Source organism: Triticum urartu, chromosome 3A (assembly GCF_056163025.1).
Source record: "Triticum urartu cultivar PI428250 chromosome 3A, HENAU_Tu73, whole genome shotgun sequence".
In the NCBI taxonomy this organism is placed as follows: Eukaryota; Viridiplantae; Streptophyta; class Magnoliopsida; order Poales; family Poaceae; genus Triticum; species Triticum urartu.
The window spans coordinates 703,893,468-703,908,815 of NC_141875.1; positions in this window are offsets into that span (position 1 = coordinate 703,893,468).

Consider the following 15,348-nt stretch of genomic DNA (forward strand, 5'->3'; position numbering starts at 1 on the left):
ATCATCTACATATTGAAGGCAGATGATGCCACCAGGGGAGACCTCAGGACAGAGCCCTGCAATCAGACTATGATCAGCAGCTTTGCTCAGCATTTTAGTAAGAACGTCCACTACTAAATTAAACAAAAGCGGGGAGATGAGGTCACCTTGCCTAAGGCCTTTACCAGCAAGGAAAAAATCACTTTCACAGTTATTTAACTTGACCCCAACAGAACCCCCATGAGTAAGTTGCTGGATCCAACTCTCCTCTATGAAAGGCTTGGAAAAGATCTAAGAGATCATTTTTCACCAAGTCCCAAAAATGCTGGTAAAACAAGAAGGGAATCCCATCAGGACCAGGAGCCCCATCAGGATAAGAGCTAAAAATGGCTTCCTTCACCTCTGTCTCCGAAAAGGGGCTTCTAGCAGCTCATTTTCAGCAGCAGAGACTTTTTCAGAAGTAGAGAAAAAATTATTTTGTAGAGAGAACCCAGAAGGGTTTTCTTTCTTAAACAGGTCTTTGTAGAAGTCACTAGCCACTTTCAGCATCTCATCTACCTCAGTAACAGGGCCATTAGGGCCATCAAGGGAGTGAATGGGGGTTTTCCTCCTCCTCTGGTTAGCTACTGCATGGAAGTAAGCAGTATTTCTATCACCCTCCTTAATGTTCCTATCTCTAGACCTTTGTTTGGCTTTGATTTCTTCTTGAAGCCAAATTTTCTTGAGCTCTCCATGGACAAAGTTTAATCTATTAGTCTCAGCCTCAGAGAGGTCAGTGGTTTCTGCCTTAATATATAGAGAATCAAACTCAAGGAGGAGAAGCCTTTTGTATCTTCTATGATTAGCTTCCTCATTGGAGTTCCACCCTTTGGTAATTCTTCTAAATCTCCTGATTTTGATCTGCCAATTTTCTAGGGGGCAGCTGCTCCCAGTAGGCTCATTCCAGATTTTCCTGACTAGCTCAGTAAAATCTTCTCTAAGCAACCACCACTTTTCAAATTTAAAACCATTGCTCTTTGGAGTTTGGTTAAGACCAGAGTCCTAGAGCAAAGGAGTGTGGTCACTACCACATCTCGGCAGAGCTCTACAACTAGAAAGGGGAAAAAACTATCTAATTCTGTGTCACAGAAAATTCTGTCAATGGTGGACATAATCCTGGAGCAGCACTTCCAATATATCCAGCAGAACTGTGGGTTTTCCTTCTGACAGGGCAATTCTCAACTTTATGGGTAACCATTTTGCAGATAAAACAACTCTTGGGCTTGACACATTTATCCAAATGATGCCCTGGTTCCCCACAGTTGTAGCAGATCACCTCAGAGTATGCCATAAGGCCCGAAGCAGGGCAGGAGCAGTTTTCTGGATGTCCTGTCTCTTCTTTTGCTGATTCTTGCCTTGAGATTTCCCACTGATCTGAGAGTCAGAACCACCAGCCCAGATTGATGTTGGGCAATTATAGGAGCCTGCCCAGATTGTGCCCCCATTTGGGGTGGAGGTGGGCCGTACCACGGCCCAACCGGCGCTTCCCCCCCATTGTGATAGGGGAAATTCATCGGAGTTCCTGGTTCCTTCTCATCCTCCAGCCAGATGTTGTCTCTCAGAAAGCAGAAATAACCACCAGACAACTCAATTGAAGCAGATTGCAAGCCTAATTTCAATCTTCTGCAGGTTTGGGGGAGAGGTAAGGTAGGGGATCCACCTGCTCCGGCTCCGGTGGCATGCTGGTGGGCAGGAGTCCAGTCAAGCATTCCCATCTCGCAGCACGGCGTGGATCTCCTGAATTCACTTCTCCTTTCGCCCATCGAACGAAGGCAATCGGCGGCTCACTAGGGTGGGGCATCCTGTGCTTCTTCGAGAAATCTCCTTCGAAGTAGATCCGCAGGGCTAGATTCAGCAGCTCTCAATCCACATGATCCTTGCACATCCGAGCATGCCTGCGCAAGTGAGAGAACGGATTCGGTCCCTCCTTGGCTTCCTCCCTTGCAGCTACCTCCTCTCCTTACCTCCATTCGCGCGTGCACTGGGTCCAGGAGAGAGCGTCGTCACGGATCCGCATCGCCCGCTCCCTCCATCTCCTCCCTCGAGTCTCCCGCAGCAGCGCCGGCGCGACGGAGTCGAGCGGCTGGAGCATCCGCGGGAAGGCTTTGTAGACATGTGGGAGATGCATCTTGTACATCTGCCTGTCTTCCAGCCATTCCCCCGTGGATATGGCCGGCGACTCCATGGGGCACGCGAGCGGACTTGCTGAGGGGGGCAGGTGCTCCCGGAGTCAGGAGGCGGGGGTGGCGGCGAGATCTATGGCGGCGGCGAGGGTGGAGGTAGTGGCAGGGCGGCGGCGAGGGTGGAGGTGGTGGCGGGGGCGAAGGGGATCGCGAGAGAGGTCATCTATTTGCCAATTATGTGAACTAAACAATCAACATATAAAATAATTTAAATATATACAATATAGTTAGAAGGGAAACATAAGTTGGACCTGGTGTTCCTATTCTTATATAAAAATAGAACAGACCTCTGTGTTTTCTTCAAAAAAATACATAAATTGGGCTGCCAAAAATAAATCCTCGGATGGGAGGTCCATAGGCCGGTCGATACATGACGGCCCTAAGAAAATACAAATAGGCCTATGGACCTCCCATCCGAGGACGTGGGCTGTGCATGTTAAAAATGAAAGCCTAGATGGGAGCCCAAAACCACGTCCAACACTTGCCAAAACTTCGTCCCTCGTTTTCTCTGTGTTTCGCACACTCGACATTGTGTGGGCATTTTGACTGTGCATCATATGAAGATGTGCTATGCATGAATGTTGATCAGCATGATGTTAACTGGCTGGTAGTTCCATTTTCGACCATGAATAAAACTTCCAACATGATGTTAACCCTGTTTGAAAAGGCCATGTTAATATAAATGCTCTGCCTCTGAAAGTTGCAGTTTCTTATCTGAAACTAAACTTGCAGTTTCTTATCTGAAACTGAAACTTGCAGTTTCTTCCCGTGAGGCGATGTGAACGGCGAGGGAGACGATGGCGGGGAAGCATCGTCGGGCCAACTGCTTTTATCCTCTTGCAGTTGGGTTCGGTCGACGAAGACTCCACCGGCTCGCTCTGGCAGGACACCCTCACAAACGGCACCCTGTAGATGATCGATCCTTCAATCTCTGGTGGATGCTCCATCTGGGATCGATACTCCCACCACCGCTCCCTCACGATCGGATTCGGTGAATCTGTTTGCTCCATGGCCCAGAGGAGGAGCTCTATGTACTCCGGCGCGACTCCCTTCGGGAGTATCGCCGCCTTTTCGCTCTGTTGCAGATATTTGGCCATGGATGTCGCCGTCGCCTCTAGTTGGTCCTTGTTGTCAAACCAAAATTGTATCTCCAACATCCTAGCTAGCTTCACAGGGTCGCTGTCTGCAATCCTCACGTATCGGTTGTACTCCTCCATCGATCTACTTCTCCACAGCACCTTCACTCGCCGGCGGTGGTTTTTGAATGGAAGAGGAGAGGAGCAGCGCTGGTTTTGGATTAGAACGGGAGAGGAGCGACGCTGGTTTTGGACTGGAACAGGAGAGGAGCGGCGGTGGTTTTGAAATGGAAGAGGAGAGGAGCGGCGCTGCATTTAGATTGGAACAGGAGAGGAGCGGTGGTGGTTTAAGAGGAGAAGAGCGGAAGAGCGACGCTGGTCTTGGAAGTATTTTTTTTGTTGTGTCGCGTATTTTGGGTTAATGTTTGAACACGTACTGTATTTGACAAGCAAAATGTGAATGCATGTCACCAAATTGATTTTGATTTTGATCCAGTCAGAGCGCGCCGGCCCTCTCGTCCAATCCTAAATCGCTGCCGCACGCTCCTCTCCCTCTTCTCCATTGCAAAACCACCTCCTCTCCTCTCCATCATCTCCATTCCAAAACCATCGTCTCGCCTCTCCCTCTTCTCTATTGCAAGACCACCGTCTCTCCTCCGTTTTCTAGACGCTTTGCTCCATGGCGCGGGCACAATCCATGGATACAAAATTAGTATACTGTATACTATTTAAAAGTCGAGGGCGGGGCTTTTCCTGCGTGGTAGGCGGCGGGGCAGTTCCGCCTAGTTGGTTCAACAGATACGCGAGAAGATGAGGGAGTAGGCTGCTGCAAACGTAGGGCTGTGTGATTTGACAGCGAGTTACTGCTGGACAGGTGGGCCCCATGATTTGACTTGCTATTATCATTTTAACTGCGGTGCTACGACCGGCGTGAGTCTCCCAGATTCCTGACCACCTCCATACAGGTGCCTCTCCCAATGCTCCACCATGTAGTAGAGGTTGGTTCTTGCATGAGAGCCCACTTCTCCACTTTTTCCTTGCCTCTCTTTCCTCCACATATGCAAAAATGCCATGTAAAGCGCACTATTGTACTTACTTTTACTTGCTCCTACAGGTGCTTAATCTTGCCACATAAGCATAAAGTCTGATGTGGCAAGTTAATCAAGAAGAGAGAGACTAGTTTGGTGACCCAAGGAAGAAACGGTGCTAAGAGCGTGTACCTAGGTGAAAAGACAATTTTGAGTCTATAGCTAATTAAATGAAGCAAACTTAGCAACACCATTTCATTGGAAGAGGTCACTCCTTGGCAAATGCAATAAATACACGCGCTTAGCACCGTTTCTTCCTTGAGTACAAAGAAAGAGATAGAGAGGAGTAAAAAAATACACTTATAGCCAACCTTGTTGTAGTATGAGTGACTAAGTGATGACTATGTATGACATGCCAACATCAGATAGCCTAACGCACCGTGTTAAATCTCCAAGGGCACGACCGTGCGAGCAACGCGACGGTCGTGGTAGGCGCGACCATGATACGGGCTGCTGGCAGCCCTTGGATCTGAGATCAAACGGTCGCATGCTAAGTTGTTGAAAATTTGCAGAATAACCCTCCAGGATAGGATATTCACCCATAGGTCTAGAATCACGCCATGCAACCATTCGATCTCAGATCCAAGGGCTCTCGGAAGCTCGTATCATGGGAGAATGGAAAGTCACTACCCTGCCTGGCAGTTCGCTCCTACTCGTCCCCGCACGTCCTTCAATACTACGGCGGTTCGCTCCTAGTCGTCCCGTCCATTCACATTATGGTAGTTCCACTAATCCTAACCCTCCTCCCAAATCCATGGCGTCCCAAATCTCCACGATCGGCGGTGAGTACAAGGTTAGAACCATCACCGGCGATGAGTTCGACGTCATCTACACCCATTCTTCCGCGACGGTGAAAGGATGCCTTTCTCGCTTCAGACGCATGTTCGAAGACTCAGATGATGAGTGGGTCGCTGGGCTAGATGTTGAGTACACCACAGTCCTGGGACGAGAGAAGGATCTAAAGGACGAAGAGAGGAAGAAGCCCGCCGTGATCCAGGTTTACGTGCATGACTTATGCTTGGTCTACCACATATGCCATGCCGACGTTGAGTGCCAGGATTTTAAGGACTTCCTCGAGAGCAACCTAGTCAAATTCGTTACTGTAGACTTTGGTAACGACAAAGATGTCCTGCATCGAATAGGCCTCGTTGTAGGCAACACCTTCGACCTCCAGAAGAATCGGCTGGTGTCTGCTCATCAGCCTTCAATGCTGACCTTGGCAGGAGCCATGGTTCATCCTTCGTATGGTAAACTGAAGAAACCTCCATACACGTTTCATCGTCATGCATGGCAGCGGAATGTACTAGATATAGACCACATCCACTATGCTGCAATGGATGGCTACCTTTGCTTCAATATCTACAAGGGTTGGATGAAGAGCAATAGCCAAGTGTGCGGTTCAAGCAAAGAAGTATCGGCCAAGAGGAAGAGGGACAAGGACGAAGTCGAGGACGTGGACGAGGACTCCGAGTATGGTGGCAGTGTCATTGCTCATGGTGGTTCTAATGCAGTGTCTACCGGAATAGTTGCAAAGTTTAATTTTAGGTGTGCTTAATTTAATTTGAGGGGTGTGTTGTGCTGAGCCCCCAGCAGAACTATGTTATGTTTCTTCTCGTTACTTTAACTCTTCAGTACGTACATACTAGTATTTCTTACATTTCATCTTTTAGTTGGTATAGTACTACCACTGGTTTCTTCACATTATATACGTACAATATATATGGCCAACATCATATAGCCAGCAATTTAGTTGTCAAAGAATTTCAGGGTGCTTAGTTTTGTCAAAGAATTCCAGGATGCTTAGAGGGTGCTTGGATCCAAGGGACTTATTTTGGTCTGACTAAAAATAGTCTCTTTAAGAGGCTAAAGTTCCAAGCACCCCTGACTAAAGAGGGGTTAAAACTAGTCTTGAGACTAATTTTTTTTAGTCAGGGGTACCCCTACTAAAATGTGGATTAGTCCTCTCTCTACTCATTTAACTCCTCTCCTTTAACACAGGTGAGTTCTGGATTGGAGGGTTTGGAGGATAATAAATGCTCATTAACTTGATTTTAGCCTTTTTAGTATTTGGATCCAAGCATGGGTGAGGCTAGCATGTTTTAGTCCGACTACTTTTAGTCATGGGACTAAAACGTATCCAAGCACCCTCTTAGTTTTATTTGAGGGGTGGGTTGTGCTGGACACCATTATTGTGACTAGCCTTTTTAATAGTACTATATGCATAATTTGGCGATGAGCTCTCTCTATATGTACCACCTTTTTTTAATTTCAAGTTTTGCTCCATGGCGCAATCCATCGATACTAGTGCTGTACAAAAGTATACATTTTTTAAAAGGCTAGAGGGCGGGGCAGTCTAGCTTGGTCGGTTTCACGAGAGGCGAGGGCCTTTGTGATTTGACGGCTCATTACTGCTGGAAGGCGGGGCCTTGTGATTTGAATGCTCGTATAAATGCGCAGACGACCTGATCGAGGAGGAGCAAAGAACCATGCGGTATACTCAAGTTTTCCACTGGAGTAGTACTGCGACGGAGGAGCACGAAACACGGCAGCCCAGTGCCATATGGCAATAAAAAATGATCTAATTTGCTAGTCATCTCATTGTTAGCATTGTTCTATTCATTCCCTAAAAAACATTGTTCTATTCATGCCTCGCAGAGAATGTGACACGTGTGGCGAAACACCCGAAGCAAAAGATGAAACACAGGAGCAAAAGAAGAAGGAAGATTATCACCCCAAATGATCTAATTCGCCGCGGAGTCATAACTGCTTCTTCATCGCCTCCACGACCTCCATCTCCTTGCGCGTATCCTCCGCCATCTTCAACATTGTGTCCATGACGCGGCATTTCTCGACGCGAGCCTTCATCATCTGTTCCACGGCCATATTACGTACCTTGACAGCAGCCGAGTGCTCGATGCGGAGCTTCGCCAACTCTTCCTTCTGTTCCATGGCGAGGGCCAGCAGCATCTTCATTGAGGAACTACTATTCTCATGCAGCTTCTTCCAACCGGTGTTCTTCTCCTTCAACAGGTCGATCTCGTGGCAGAGCTTCGCATTGTCCTCCCGAAGTCCCAGGATTTCGCTGGTCGCCTTCTTCTCCGAGGCAATGCTCTTCTTCAGCAGCATCACCAAGCCGGCGGTAAACTCCCCCTGCTGATTGAGCTCAGCGGGCATGTCGTCGAGGCTCTCCTTCAGCAACTCCATCAAGCCTTGGATGAACTACTTCTGCTTATTAAGCTGATCGGGCATGCCATCGAGGGATAACGACTCCAGCTCCGCCTGCTCGGCATGTTCGCCTCCGCGGCTAGGGTGCTCCTGGGAGCCATCGCCTGCCCGTGAGAGATCTTTCGAGGTCTCTGCATGGCGGCGAGCCCTCTCTTTTTTTTCCGCAGCCTTGGTTGCCGCTCCCTTGTTACGAGTAGTTCTCGACCTAGAGCTCTGCTCAGCGGCCATGGCAACGACGGACGAAGAAGAAGCACTTATGAGGAGGAAATGTAGAGTGATTTTTGGTTAGGTAGTTCCCCTTTTTATAACCTAAGTACTAGCACTAGTACTAATACCTGAATAGTGGGAACACGTTCAGGTTTGGTACGTACTACTAGTAGGTGTGAGCAGGCTTTCGAATGTGATGGGAACAAGGTAAAGATTAATTTATGGCTTTGGTTTCGAGGCCCGAAATGGCTGCCGATGAGTTTAGCAAAACATAAATTTCAAGTACTACTACACTGCTCAAATGCGTAAATATTATGTTACTGTCAAAAATTGGCACAAAATACGAAGGAGACCAATGGAAGTACTGCTAGCAACCCACGATTTAACTACTCGCATGCGCGCAGTGGAGTAATAATGTCTTTCTTCCGCCCTCACGTCCACTCAATTTGCATGCGCTATATTAATTGACCATCAATGAAGTGAGCGACTTTACACGCGTCAAATTATCACATGGGGTGGATCTTGGTACAAAATTGCGTCCGCCCGTGTACCCGCGTGTGCGTGCGAGGAATGAGTGCGTGCATGGTGTGCGTGCACATCTTCGCTTCATGCATGTACCGCCAGTATGGCTCAGGGAGGAGTACATTCTTCTGGAACCAGCAGCACATCACCATGATCAATCCTCGCAAGGAGGTCGCGACAACGCCTACACATGTGCCACGTGGCTTCATGAACTGTAAGAGAGACACTGTGTAGCGTGCCATTGGTATTCTAATTTACGTGTTTTGCACATACTCGAAGTACTAGTAAGGCACACGTGCATTGCACGCATCAGATTTTGCAACCAAATTATGAATAAATACCACACTATAGCATGTAAGCTCTGAGTCATATATGCCTGATGTAGCCCTTCGTTTAATTCTTATAGTTCATCTCATTCAAAATCAATTAGTTTTTATAAAAAAGCTAAGAACGCGGGAATAGGAAAAACATGGGATTATAGTGGAATGTCGTCTTGAATCCTGATCGTGCATAGACAATACACAGAATTCTTTCAAAGAGGTTTGAGTGGATGGGATGTTTCCTATGAAATCTAGTGCAAATGAATCATATGGAAAAATTCCTATGGTTTACAATCCTACGAATCAAACAACCAAGATAGGAAAAATTCCTAATGATTAGAATCCTCCAAAATTCCTTTGAGAATCCTTTGAATCAAAGAAGCCCTTAATCTATTTTATGATTCATGGAATTGTGCGTTGTAAAGCATAAAGTAAAAACAAATAATGGCAATTCAACTAGAAAAAAGTTTGGGCAGTTATGATACGGAAGATTCTAGAACAAAAGAGAACCACTGTTGTTTTGAGGTTTGTGCATTATGCTTAAGTTCAACCATGGAGTCTGCTAGATTGTACATGTGGCAAAATCTGGTGGGGGGGCTAGAAGATGGTGCGAGGGGCCGAGTGGAGGGAGACTATGAAGGAATACACAAGTGCGAGATCGATATTTAGAGAGAGAGGGCGAACACGTGCGCTGATGCGCGCAGTGGTGTAGCCATGAAAAATAAATGAGTTAGGTGGCCAAGCATTGCTAATCCTTTACGAGGAGGGTCAATTCATGAACTTAAACCATTTTTATCAGCAATTGTCTAATTATCACATTCATATTAGCCTTGATATATAGTGATGTTAGGGGGGAGGGGGGCAGGGCCCTTACTGCCCCCTGTCTTCGCCATTGTGCACGCGTCTGAGAGATGAAGCAGAAGGCATGGATGATGAGAGGGGGACGTTGGATACATAATTAATGTGGGTGTATTAGCTATATATGTTAATCCTATATAGAGAGGTATAGATTGATCGATGTGGACGTGGGAAAGAGGGTGAGACCTCACTGGATATATCGATTGATCGGTTTGTGTGGAAAACTATTAAAGACCTAGCTATATACACACATACATAGAGGAACATCGATCGTTGCGCATGCACGCGTGAGAGATAAAGAATGCCCGATATGATGGAGAGGGGGATGTGTGTTGGTGTGTGCCTTCATGGGAGACCGACCTGAAGAAAAAGATTGCATGCGTGTGATAGATAATGCCGACTGGTAGTGTGTGTGCATGCATGCACGAGAGAAGGTTAGTGGTACAATTATAAAGAGAAGACTACTGTGTGGGTGTAAAAGCATAGCTGAATAGGTGAGGTCACAATCAATGTAAAGTTGAATTCAAATATTTGAATAAGAGATCCTGATGTTTGAAACCCATGCATGCATGAATATAACGGAGATCTGCGTGGTGTGGTTTGGAAGCGAGCATGTTGTAATGTATACACATTGAACAAGGTCAGACTGATTTGAATTGGAGATACCGATGGATGACATCATTTGGCCACGTCGCATTCGTGCATGAACACACTATTCTAATTGGAGATGACGGGTGGCTTTTGCATCACATATCTATATCTATTCCCCTATATATATATTATATTATATATATTTTTTATATTGTGTGCGGGTAACTTTAACTTTGAAAGATGGTCGTTGGATGAGGCGAATCCGATGGTCCAAAGATGGCAAATTTGAGCACTACTAGCCGTTCGATATCATCTAGATTCCACTAGATTTCGCCACATGTATAATCTAGAAGACTCCATGGTTGAACTTAAGCATAATGCACAAACATCAAAACACAAGCACTTCTTATTTGTTCTAGAATTTTCCGTATCAGAATTGCCCAAATGTTTTTCTACATGATTTGCCATTATTTGTTTTTACTTTATGTCTCACGACGCACAATTCCATGAATCTTGAAATAGATTAGATTTCTTATAAAAACTAGATGATTTTGAATGAAATGAACTATAAGAATTGAACGAACATCTACATCATGCATATATGACTCAAATCTTGCATGCTATAATGTGGTATTTATTCATAATTTGGTTGCCAAATCTCATGCGTGCAATGCACGTGTACCTTACTCTAGTCTAAATGGTGTTTGTGTGTGTGTTGTGCGTGTTGAGGTGCAAATTGTCTTTTTTTGGTACACGTTAAGCTTGTACGTCCGAAATTTCAAGCCGCGCCTTGTTATGCCGAAAATTCAAGCTAGCGTCTCTGTCTATCGTGCTAGGAAACTCCCGCCTCTTCAACCCGCACCTTGTTAGCCCGAAATATTTAAGATATGTCTTTGTCTCGTTGTGCTCCGACAACTCCCTCCATCTCAACCCGCACCTTGCTATTCCGAAATTACAACGCGCGCGAAAACTCCCACCTCCTGTGAAATCCCGACACGCGAAATGCCCGTGGTACCCCTGAACCGAAAGAACCGCCTCAAATCGGTGGGGGTACTTTCGTAACTTACCCCACATTTCGGACAAGCGCGTCTCTAAGCCATGGTTCCCCACTGCCATCCCATCCGCCCACCCATTCATACGCCGAGCCTCTTCCCCGACGATGTCGTCCATAGCAACACCTCGACGTCCCTCATCCACCGTACCGGGTGAGGATCCGTCGTCGATCTCATCGTCCCGCCGGTTCAGCCACACCGTCCTCCACCTCCAAGGAGCTGCCCCGATGTTCCCCTTGTCTTTCGCGCCACCTCCATTCCCACACCACCGTCTTCACCTGCACCACCGGAAGAGCATCATCATCACCGTTTCCTCGGATGAAGCTGCGGCCTAAACAGGTTGTACACTAGTCGCCGCATTTTCTTCTTGATTCGATCTCACGGTGCTACCGGCGCTCGGTCCCGAGCCGACATGGCGCGGCTCCATCCACGGCGGCGTCACCAGCCACTTCTTCCATGGCGTCGCTCCCTCGGCGGCGACGTCCGCATCAGTAGGACCTGCTGCTGCTTTAGCTCTCACTCGCGCTGCTGCTCTGCTCTTGCTCTCGGTCCCTTGCCTGGTCTGCTCTTGCTATTGCTCTTGCTCGCGCTGCTGCTCTCACTCTTGCTCTTGCTTGCGATGCTGCTCCAATTTAGCTACACTTCACTCCGATGCCGCGGGGGTGAAGGAAGAACCAGCCGCAGCGGGGAGGGGGGCTCGCCGGAGAGGTACCCCACTATCTATCTTAGGGTTCAGGATGTGGGCGGTGGTCGCCGGTGGTGGCAGGGCGGTGGCGTGGGGATCGCCGGAGAAAAAGCTCGGCACGGGGGGCCTAGAGGGATGGCCGGGGTGGCGGCGGACCAGCGGTGGGGAGTGTTTTCGGGGCGGGCGGGGCGGCGCACCGCCGGCCGCGGGGGGCTGCTGTTTGGCCGGCTCAGGGGGGTGGAGGTTGAAGATGAACCGCAGGCCCTTGATTTCATATCCAACGGCTGCAAAATCGACTGACCAGAGATGAAAAAAGTCAGTTGACTGACGTGTAGCCTCACCTTGCTAGTGCGTCCAGTTTCGACAGCAAAATTTAGTTTCGACAGCAAAATTCAGTTTCGACAGGTAAGTTCAGTTTCGACAGTTAAGTTCACTTTCGACAGTTAAATTCAGTTTCGACAGTTAAGTTCAGAGATGATCGGCTGATGTATTTTACATTTAGCACTTTGTGGTTATGTATTTTACGTCATGTATTGGAGATGCTATTAAAATTCCACTCAGGATAACGTTGTTGGTTGTCTCTCTTGTCCTACTTCAGCCTCGGTGTCGTACAACTCACCGGAGCTGCTCCAACGATGAAACCCTCCATCAGTACCTCGGGCTCCATCTCCAGACGCCTAAGATCTTCTTCCCCTCCTCCGACAGCCAAGTCAACCGGAGCATCCTCACCGGCCAACCCAATCACGCTGAGATCGACATGGCTTCGCCAAAGAGGTTGTACACTTGTTGCATCTCTTTTTTACTCTACATGTTATATATATTGTCCACTGAGCACTCGTAGTAACGGGAAATACGATTATTTTATCCTACTATATGACAAGCAGTGAGGTACCATGCAACTTAGCTATCCATGATGGACTCTCTTGAATGCCATCATTATTTATCTCTGCGCGTTTGAGTTGTGCATTTGTTGATGGGCCTGGGAGTTGAGCTAGTATGGCAGTGTCCTGGGTCCAAAGTAATAGAAGTAGCACAAAAACATTTTTTTAGTGTAGGATTTTCCTTGCTCAAGCCTGCCTACTAGAATCGCAAGTGCTTGAAAGGAAAAGTGAATGAAAAACATCGGAATTGGAAAGTTTCCTATGGTACTACTTTTCATGAATTTGGTGCAAAGGAATGGAGCAAAGGAAAACTGTAGGATTTGTTCCTTTAGTGTCTCCTTGAAAGAAAAACCGTAGGAATTCTAATTTCCACTTCTCCTCCTTTTCATATTCCTATTCATCAAGCACAAGACTAAGAGATAGTAGCATAATAGCATTATAACCGTACATTTTCTTGTGGTTTGACTTAATCTCACCATGCTTTTTTGCATCCCGTGATCTTCCAATTGTTGTGAATCAAACAGCCAGATTGGCAGAAATCTTGTGTTTTTAAATTCTCTGTTTTGCACGTGCATTCCTATCCTATTCCTATCTATTTCTTATCCCTGCATTGTTAGAATCCTCACATTCAAACAAGCCCTTACTCAATTACTTCTGTTACAAATATGTGTCAAAGAAAACCTTGTGTGGTTTGTCCTGCTCCTGCGGCGCTATGTTCCACCCCAGCTCAGCTGCTCCAATGACGGAAGGGTTCACCACAGCAGGGATCCGCTCTCCAGACTGTCTTTCGCCGCCTCAGATCTTCTTCCCCGCCGCCGGCAGCCACGGCAACTTCATTACCATCATTAACTGAGCAGATGACCTTGAGGACTACACGGGTCCGCAAGAGAGGTCGCACTCTTCCGTGTCTGCTTACGTTATGCATCGCTTAATATGATGACATGCTACATTATCGTCGTGTTCACCTATTAGACTCCGAGTCAGGTCCAAACTAATGCTGAAACTTGATTTTTTAAATGTTTGTGGGGCACATATTGGGGTAGCAATCAGTACTATCTGTCTACTATCTGGTTAATCTCCGGTGTCTACTATGAGTTTCATGTTGGGTGCAAACAAACATTAAAGGAGCCATTATCTATATTTTTTAACTAAAGCTATTATCTGCCTGCTATCATTGGTTTTGGGTCTATCCACAGTTTGCTACCATCACTCTGGATTTGTGCATGCACTCCTTACATAATCTCACTATTTTTTATTCCTATGCATGCCAGTTATTGTACACAATGGAACTGATCATGTAGAGCAAAAGAGACGAGCCTTGCGTGGCAATAAAATTTCATGCAAACGTCGTTCCATGGTGGGCGCAAAGGCAGCCCCCCTCCACCCATTTCGGATCGTAATCAAGAGGAAGATAACTGTTATGAGGGGGATTCAGAAGGAGAAGACCACTCCTATTTACCCCATGAGGTCTTCGCTCAAACTTGGCATGCTGATGTTGGTAATATCGTGCATATGGTGCCTTGCATTGCTTACTATATACATTAAAGATGTCATCTGGTTAGTTTAGACATGCGTTGTGTCAATGCCATCTGTTTAGTTTCTTTATCGTATATGTGAATCATGCAATGCCATCTTGTCTAGGCAGGCATCATATATGTGAATTTTGCAATGCCACCCTGGTTAGCCAGTCATCTTATATGTGAATTATGTCATGCCATCATTTTTTATTACATGTTAAATTTGTCAACAATTTTAGTACATTCAATTACTCTTCCTATGCATCAGCCATTTGGCACGGTCATGGAAAAATCTGGAGTGGAAACAAGGTCTTCAGAGCAGACAATGCTATCTGACGAAGCGCATGTCTTGCTGGTTACCGATAGCTCCTCAGAGGAGGATTCAGAGACAGATGACCAGTCATATCCCCCCCGAGGTGCATGCCCTAACTTGGCAGGGTTATGTTGCTTATATCGTGTGTATGGTATCTTGCATTGCTATGTCATTTGCTTAGTTTAGACATGCTTTATGTGAATGCCACCTGTTTAGTGTCTAATTACCATATGTGTGAATTATGCAATGCCATCTTGTTGCAAGACATTATATATGTGAATTATGCAATGTTATCTTGTTGCAAGGCATTATGTATGTGAATTATGCAATGCCATGCTGTTTAGGCAAGCGTCATATATGTGAATTATATCATGCCGTCCTTTTTTGTATTTCTCATTGCTTTTGTCGACAATGTTTGTATATTCAACTACTCTTCCTGTGCATCAGCCATTTGAATTGGTGATGGAGAAATCTGGAGTGAAAACAAGGTCTTCAGAGCAGACAATGCTACTTGCTGAAGCAGATATCTTGCTGGTTACAGATAGCTCTTCAGAGGAGGATTCAGAGGCAGATGACCAGTCCTATTATCCCCCTGAGGTGTATGCTCAAACTTGGCAGGGTTATATTACTCATATAATGCATATGTTGTATTGCAATGCTTAGTTTTTACATCATATACACAATATTGAATGACATCTCCTTAGTTGACACATCATATATGCGATTGCCCTCTGCTCACTTCCTTAGTATATAAATCGTATATTTGAATTATGTCATTCCATGATGTTTACATAGACATCATGTATCTGAAT